Here is a 6988-nt window from a genome sequence, read left to right as displayed (position 1 = left end):
TCTGCAGTGAAGTATTCAGTAGGACAAATAGCGTGTAGTTTATCTAAAATAACAAACCACTAAATGAAACAGTGGGATAAATAATAGAATGTAAATACCATAATTCTTAGCCTTAATACAATTCCTTGTATTAGCGGCATCCTAAAGACTGAAAATTTCCAGGATGTCTTGGACTCCGAGGCCCTCATTAACTGTGGCAAGCAAGCACCTAGGATAATTTTTGTCTTGTCTTGTCTTTTCTTTCTTTCTTCTTCCTTCCTTCTTCTGTCTTTTTAGGGCTGCACCTGTGCCATAAGGAGGTTCCCAGGCTAGGGGTTGCATTGGAGCCACAGCTGCTGGCCTACACCACAGCCAAAGCAACTTGGGATCCAAGCCATGTCTGCGACCTACACCACAGCTCACAGCAATGCCCGATCCTTAACCCCCTCAGCGAGGCTGGGGATTGAACCTGAATCCTTATGGATACTAGTCAGATTGGTTTCCGCTGAGCCACGACAGGAACTCCCGTCTTATTTCTTAAATGATTTCACTCGTTCTTCACGGAGGGTAAAATTCCACTTTGGCATCATGAGAGGTTCAGGCTGGGTGTGTGGAGCACTTGTCTAACAGGACGAAAACCTCACAGTTCTTCCTAACCAGCCGGCCTGCAGTGAACACCCACTGCCATGATGAAGTCGTTACTCACCTGTCACGGTGTTTCTCTGGTGACCTAGGTTTCGCTTGCATAGTTCGGTCCAGGTCAATCATGGACATCTTTCTGACATCCTGGACGCAGCTCTTTCGAGTCACTGTCTGTTCTGACTAATGTGGGCAGTGGTACCCCCAAACCTGTGGATTTCACCCTTCAGCACTACTGATATTTTCTGGGAATGTATCTCCAGGAAAGAGCTGTTTCTTTCTTTTTTTTTTTTTTTCTTTTTAGGGCTGCACCTGCAGCATATGGAAGTTCCCAGGCTAGGGGTTGAATCAGAGCTGCAGCTGCTGGTCTACGCCCCAGCCACAGCAACACCTGATCTGAGCTGCATCTGTGACCTACGCCAAAGCTTATGGCAACCCTGGATCCTTAATTCGCTGTGTGAGGCCAGGGATCAAACCTGCATCCTTATACTAGTTGGGGTCTTAAACTACTGAGTCTTAAACGGGAACTCCAGGAAAGAGCTGTTTCATCAGCATTGTCAATTTGCTCAAGAATAAGGTTTTCTTTAAATCAGATATGATTTTATGAAATTCACCCATATAATTTTCTGATGTTTTCTGATCATTAGAAGCTTTTGCCATGATTTTCAGCTTATTTTACACAACTCTGCTTCTTCAGTCTCTGTAGCCAATCTAAGAAATTTTCCTTTTTTTCTTTTTCTTTTTTTGTCTTTTTAGGGCCGCACCCATGGCATATGGAGGTTCCCAAGCTAGGGGTCCAATCGGAGCTGTAGTTGCCAGCCTACACCAGAGCAACAGCAACTCAGGATCTGAGCCGAGTCCACGACCTACACCACAGCTCACGGCAACGTCAGATCCTTACCCACTGAGCGAGGCCAGGGATCGAACCCACAACCGCATGGTTCCTAGTCGAATTTGCTACCCACTGAACCACGACGGGAACTCCAAATCTAAGAAATGTTCATACCCACTTTCGGGTTCAGTTCTTCATGGCATGGTCTAGCTGGGGTCTGGTTATATATTCCCTTCTGGTGGAATCCACTCAAACAAAGCACGGTCAAGATCTTACATTTTTGTGGAGTTCCTATCATGGCTCAGTAGTTAATGAACTCAACTAGTATCCATGAAGATGCGGGTTTGATCCCTGGCCTTGCTCCGTGGGTTAAGGATCTGGCATTTTGCTGTGAGCTGTGGTGTAGGGTCGCAGACACAGTTGCATCCTGAGTTGCTGTGACTGTGGTGTGGGCTGGCAGCTACAGCTCTGATTCGACCTCTAGCCTGGGAACCTTCACTTCTATGAAGTGCTATCAAAAGTGCTATGCAATTTTTTTCTTATTTTTATTAATTTTTGTTCATCACTATACACCTTCAACAACTTCTGTTTTTTTAGGTCATGTGTAAGAGTGATTCTACTCCATAATTTTCAGTGAAACGCCTCACAGACATCAAGACCAAACTTCTGTAATAACTTCACTCTCTGTGTTGTTGTTAACGAAAGGCATGTCTTTTTATCTTCTCACTATTACAACGGGGTATCTTTGACTCCGTTTGACGTCTTCATGGTCACAAAAGAACCACGACCAAAAAGCAACAAAACACCAGCGCTCAGCAAAGACTTCGGGAGGAATGTTATGACACAACTGAGGCTTAGGTCAGTTCAAGCCAGGTTTTGCTGCAAAATAAGTTTTGTGCCAAACTTATGGAATAATTTTTGGTTTTAAGAATTTTTGGACTTCAGAACTGTAAATAAGGAACCTGGGCTTAATTTTTTGGAAGAAATTTTCTTATGGAATGAAAGAAGTTTACAGTTCCTTCATACATTAATTAAAAAAAATGTTTCCTGAACACCTAAGACAGTGATTCCCAATTTTTCGCTTGTTTGTTTTTAACCATAGAACTCTTTAGCCTTGGAGACAACTGCCGAAGTTTCTAATTAGCATGGATAACTACCTTACTTAACCACACTGAAATGATTTCATTTATAGAAACAACAAATATCTTGACTTGTAGACCAATTCATGTTATGATGCATAAAATTTATTACCTTAATACATATTGTAGTTTAAATATATATTGAAAATAGCATAGATTCTTTTTACTGTTTTACCAGAAGCCCAAGGGTCTTAGGCTGCAAAGAGCCACATATGTCCCAGATTTTGCACACAAAATGTACAGTTCTCTCTCTTTTCTTTTATTTTTTTAATTTTTAAAAATTTTTTTAATTTTTATTTTTTGCCATTTCTTGGGCCGCTCCCGTGGCATATGGAGGTTCCCAGGCTAGGGGTCGAATCGGAGCTGTTTCCGCTGGCCTACGCCAGAGCCACAGCAACTCGGGATCCGAGCCACATCTGCGACCTACACCACAGCTCATGGCAACGCCGGATCCTTAACCCACAGAGCCAGGCCAGGGATCGAACCTGCAACCTCATGGTTCCTAGTTGGATTCGTTAACCACTGCACTCCTCTCTCTCTTTTTTTAATGGCCACACCTATGGCATATGGAAGTTCCTGGGCTAGGGGTCAAAATCAGAGCTGCAGCTGCCGGCCTACACCACAGCCACAGCGACACCAGATCCAAGTTACACTTGTGACCTATGCCACAGCTCACAGCAACGCCGGATCTTTAACCCACTGAGTGAGGCCAGGGATCAAACCTATATCCTCATGGACGCTATGTCAGCTTCTTAACCTGCTGAGCCACAATGGGAACTCCAAAAAATGTACAGTTCTTAAAAGTACAAAGGTGAGTTACATGTGGAGCCACACAGAGGAAGCCGCATAGGTGTCCATGGTTCAGGACTTATAATTCAGGGTGAGACCTGAATAGGTTCATGAATCTTGTATTCAAGGCCAAAAAGCAACTAGAAGTAGAAGTGGGACTTCAAAGGGATGAGTGATTAGGAGTCTGCCTGGGGAAATCGGGGAAGAAAGAGAAAGACCTTACAGAGTAAGTGACACCTGTCCTAGACCTGTAGGATGAGTGGGATTTTAGTGGGTGGCTGGACGAGATTGCTAGGGATCCCCACCCTGATATTTGTGCCCTCCTCTGCATCAGTAATAGATCTCCTTATTTACTAAAAGAAGGGCTAAATTGCCCAATCTCCTTTGCAGCGAGGAGAGGCCACCAACAACTGAATTCTACCCAGTGGCATATAAGCAGAAATGGTGTATACAGCTAAGGCGGTGAGGCATGAAAGTGTGAGTCTGAAGGTCACTGAGTAGCTGAGAGAGGTAGCAAGATGGTACAGAAGGGAGAAGAAATAAAGCCTCATGCAATTTCTTAGAGCTAGATGCAATACTCTTCCTTCTGCTGTTTCTGATTCAATGCTGAATCAGAGGTGGTCCTAACACAAGGAATAACACAGAGGCCAGCCAGATCTTTGTCCCGTGGGATCAGTACCACCCAACAGCAAGAAACTTCCTTAATAGAGCCATTGTCCACTGGTCCATCCATTGGAAGGGGAAAGGCCAGTGCCTGCCTTTAATACCTCACAAATGACCCGGTTCCTTTTACATCCCAGCTGTCATCCCGTCAGCCACGTAAGTGTATTTAGTATTTATATTTAAAAAAATCACTACAGAGTAGGTCCAATTTAGCTTTACCTATTAAAAAAAAAAAAAAAACAGCCACAGAGAATAAAGTTAAAAGACTAACCACTGAAAAGGGTAATATCAATTATAAGTTCCTCCAATAAAAATACTACAGAGTTCCTGTTGTGGCTCAGCAGGTTAAGAACCTGACTAGTACCCATAAGGATGCGGGTTTGATCCCTGGCCTCCATCAGTGGGTTAAGGGTCCACTGTTGCCATGAGCTACGGCATCGGTCGAAGATGCGGCTCAGATCTGGCATTTGCTGTGGCTTCGGCCTAGGCTCCAGCTGCAGCTCCAATTTGACCCCTAGCCTGGGAACTTCCATATGTCACAGGTGTAGCCCTAAAAAAAAAAAAGAAAGAAAGAAAGAAAAAAAACACAAAGAATCTCTAAGAAGAAATTCAGTGTGTCAACACTAAAGAAATTTTAGAAAATGTCAGAGATGTACAAATTTTATTTTTAAAAAATGGGGCAAGAATTTTAGAATAAAACTAATGTCATCTCACTTTGTCAAGTCTTTCCCTAAATGTTATGAACTCCTGTGTTAATGTTTTACCAATACAATCTTATGACAAATTTTACAAGAAATATATATACATATTGCATTTTTAGGGCTGTACCCATGGCATATGGAGGTTCCCAGGCTAGGGGTCGAATCGGAATTGTAGCTGCCAGCCTACACCACAGCCACAGCAACTCAGGATCTGAGCTGAGTCTGCAACCTACACCAGCTCAAGGCCACGCCAGATCCTTAGCCCACTGAGCGAGGCCAGGGATCGAACCTGTGTCCTCGTGGATGCCAGTCAGATTCTTTTCTGCTGAGCCACTGTGGGAACTCCTACAAGAAATAATTCTTAAGCTTACTCACTTTGCTTTAAGAATATAAAATACAAGAATTTCTCTATCATTTGCCTCTTAAAGAGTGAGAATATTAAGAGAAGCTCATTATGCTGACTGTCCCTCTGGTACTTCTGCAGCCTCTGGGACTGCAAGTTCATTCTCCAGCACATGTTGCCAATTGCAACATGTTTTTGGATCAGCAAAATTTTGTCAAATGTTTTTGCATTAGCAAAACTTTTTTTTTTTTTTTTTTTTTTTTTTTGTAAGTTGTGCCTTAGTTTCAAAACTTTCTCACTTGCTCTGGATTTCAGGATAGATATTCGTAATTTTTTTTCCTAAAAAAGAAAAAAATACTGCTTAAAGTGTAAAACTCAGGAAACTTTAAGTACATCATAGTAATCAGTTTGACTCCCTTCCTGACTAGTGCCAGGGACACAGTTTGGGCTCATCAGGGAAACAAAGCAGGGTGCTCTCAGTGTCCCCTGGGCCTCAGGCTTGGTTTGAAGCAGGGGTCCTTGGCTTAGGCCTCCCTGGGTTTCAGAGATTATAGTGACAGGTCGGGTCCTGGGAGGCCGGTGGAGAAATATGCTGTCCGGGGAAGTGACCACAGCAGACTCTGTTACTGCTACTTCATTTATCACAGATAACTCCTGGTCAGCTCTTGAATTATTAATCCATTTTCCAGCTTTACAGACTTTTCTAGGGTGCTCTTGTTAGATGTGCAGCATCTCTGGTCCCACCCTAGGCCTACTGGGTCAGAATCTGCATTCCTTTTTTTTTTAAATGGCTGCACCTGAGGCATATGGAAGTTTCCTGGCTAGGAGTCGAATCAGAAGTTGTACCCCGGAGTGTCTCATGGCCCTGATGCCCCACATTGTGTGGTTTCCCTCCACTAGCTCTTACACAGCTCAAGCATAGAAACTAAGTTCTGGGAGTTCCCGTCATGGCTCAGTGGAAACGAATCCAACTAGGAACCATGAGGTTGTGGGTTCGATCCCTGGCCTCACTCCATGGGTTAAGCATCTGGTGTTGCCGTGAGCTGTGGTGTTGGTGGCAGACGTGGCTCGGATCCTGGGTGGCTGTGGCTGTGGTGTAGGCTGGCAGCTACAGCTCTGATTCGATCCTTAGCCTGGGAACCTCCATATGCCTCGGGTGCGGCCCTAAAAAGCAAAAAAAAGAAAAAAAGAAAAAAAAAAAAAAGAAAGAAAAAGCAACTCAGTTCTGCACTTAGACTGACATGAGATTGGAGATTAGCAGAGCAGGTATGTCTGAAAGAGAACCGATTCAGAGTTGAGCATGTGATCATGTGAATTGTCAAAACAGGGCAGCATGGTGTCAAGGCTGGATAGGAATTAGGGTGGCCATGAAGAAAGAGGATGATAGCCCGAATATTTCTAATAACTTGAAGCAGGTAAAGTTGGGGGGAAAGCTGCATGGTAGAGTAGTGGTCCGGGACTGCTACATAGGAGCTGTGGAACTAGTGATAGGTCTATAGAAATGCTCACTGAAACTTTTCTGGATGATGGAAATGTTTTATATCCGAGCTGTCTCATATGGTATCCCCCAGCCACATGGGGCTCCTGAGCACTTGACATCTGACTAGTGTGACTGAGAAACTGAATTTTAAATTTCATTTGATTTTAATAAAAATTAAAATAGCCATGGGAGTTTCCGCCGTGGCTCAGCACTAATGAACTCGACTAATATCCATGAGGATGAAGGTTCAATCCCTAGACTTGCTCAGGAGAGTTAAGGATCTGGTGTTGCTGTGAGCTGTGGTGTAGGTCACAGACAAGGCTCAGATCCTGCGTTGTTGTGACTGTGGTGTAGGCCAGCAGCGTAGCTCTGATTCAACCCCTAGCCTGGGAACTTCTATATGTCACAGGTGTGGCCCTAACG

The sequence above is a fragment of the Sus scrofa genome, chromosome 4, assembly GCF_000003025.6.
Source record: "Sus scrofa isolate TJ Tabasco breed Duroc chromosome 4, Sscrofa11.1, whole genome shotgun sequence".
Classification (NCBI taxonomy): Eukaryota; Metazoa; Chordata; class Mammalia; order Artiodactyla; family Suidae; genus Sus; species Sus scrofa.
This window is presented reverse-complemented; position numbering follows the sequence as displayed.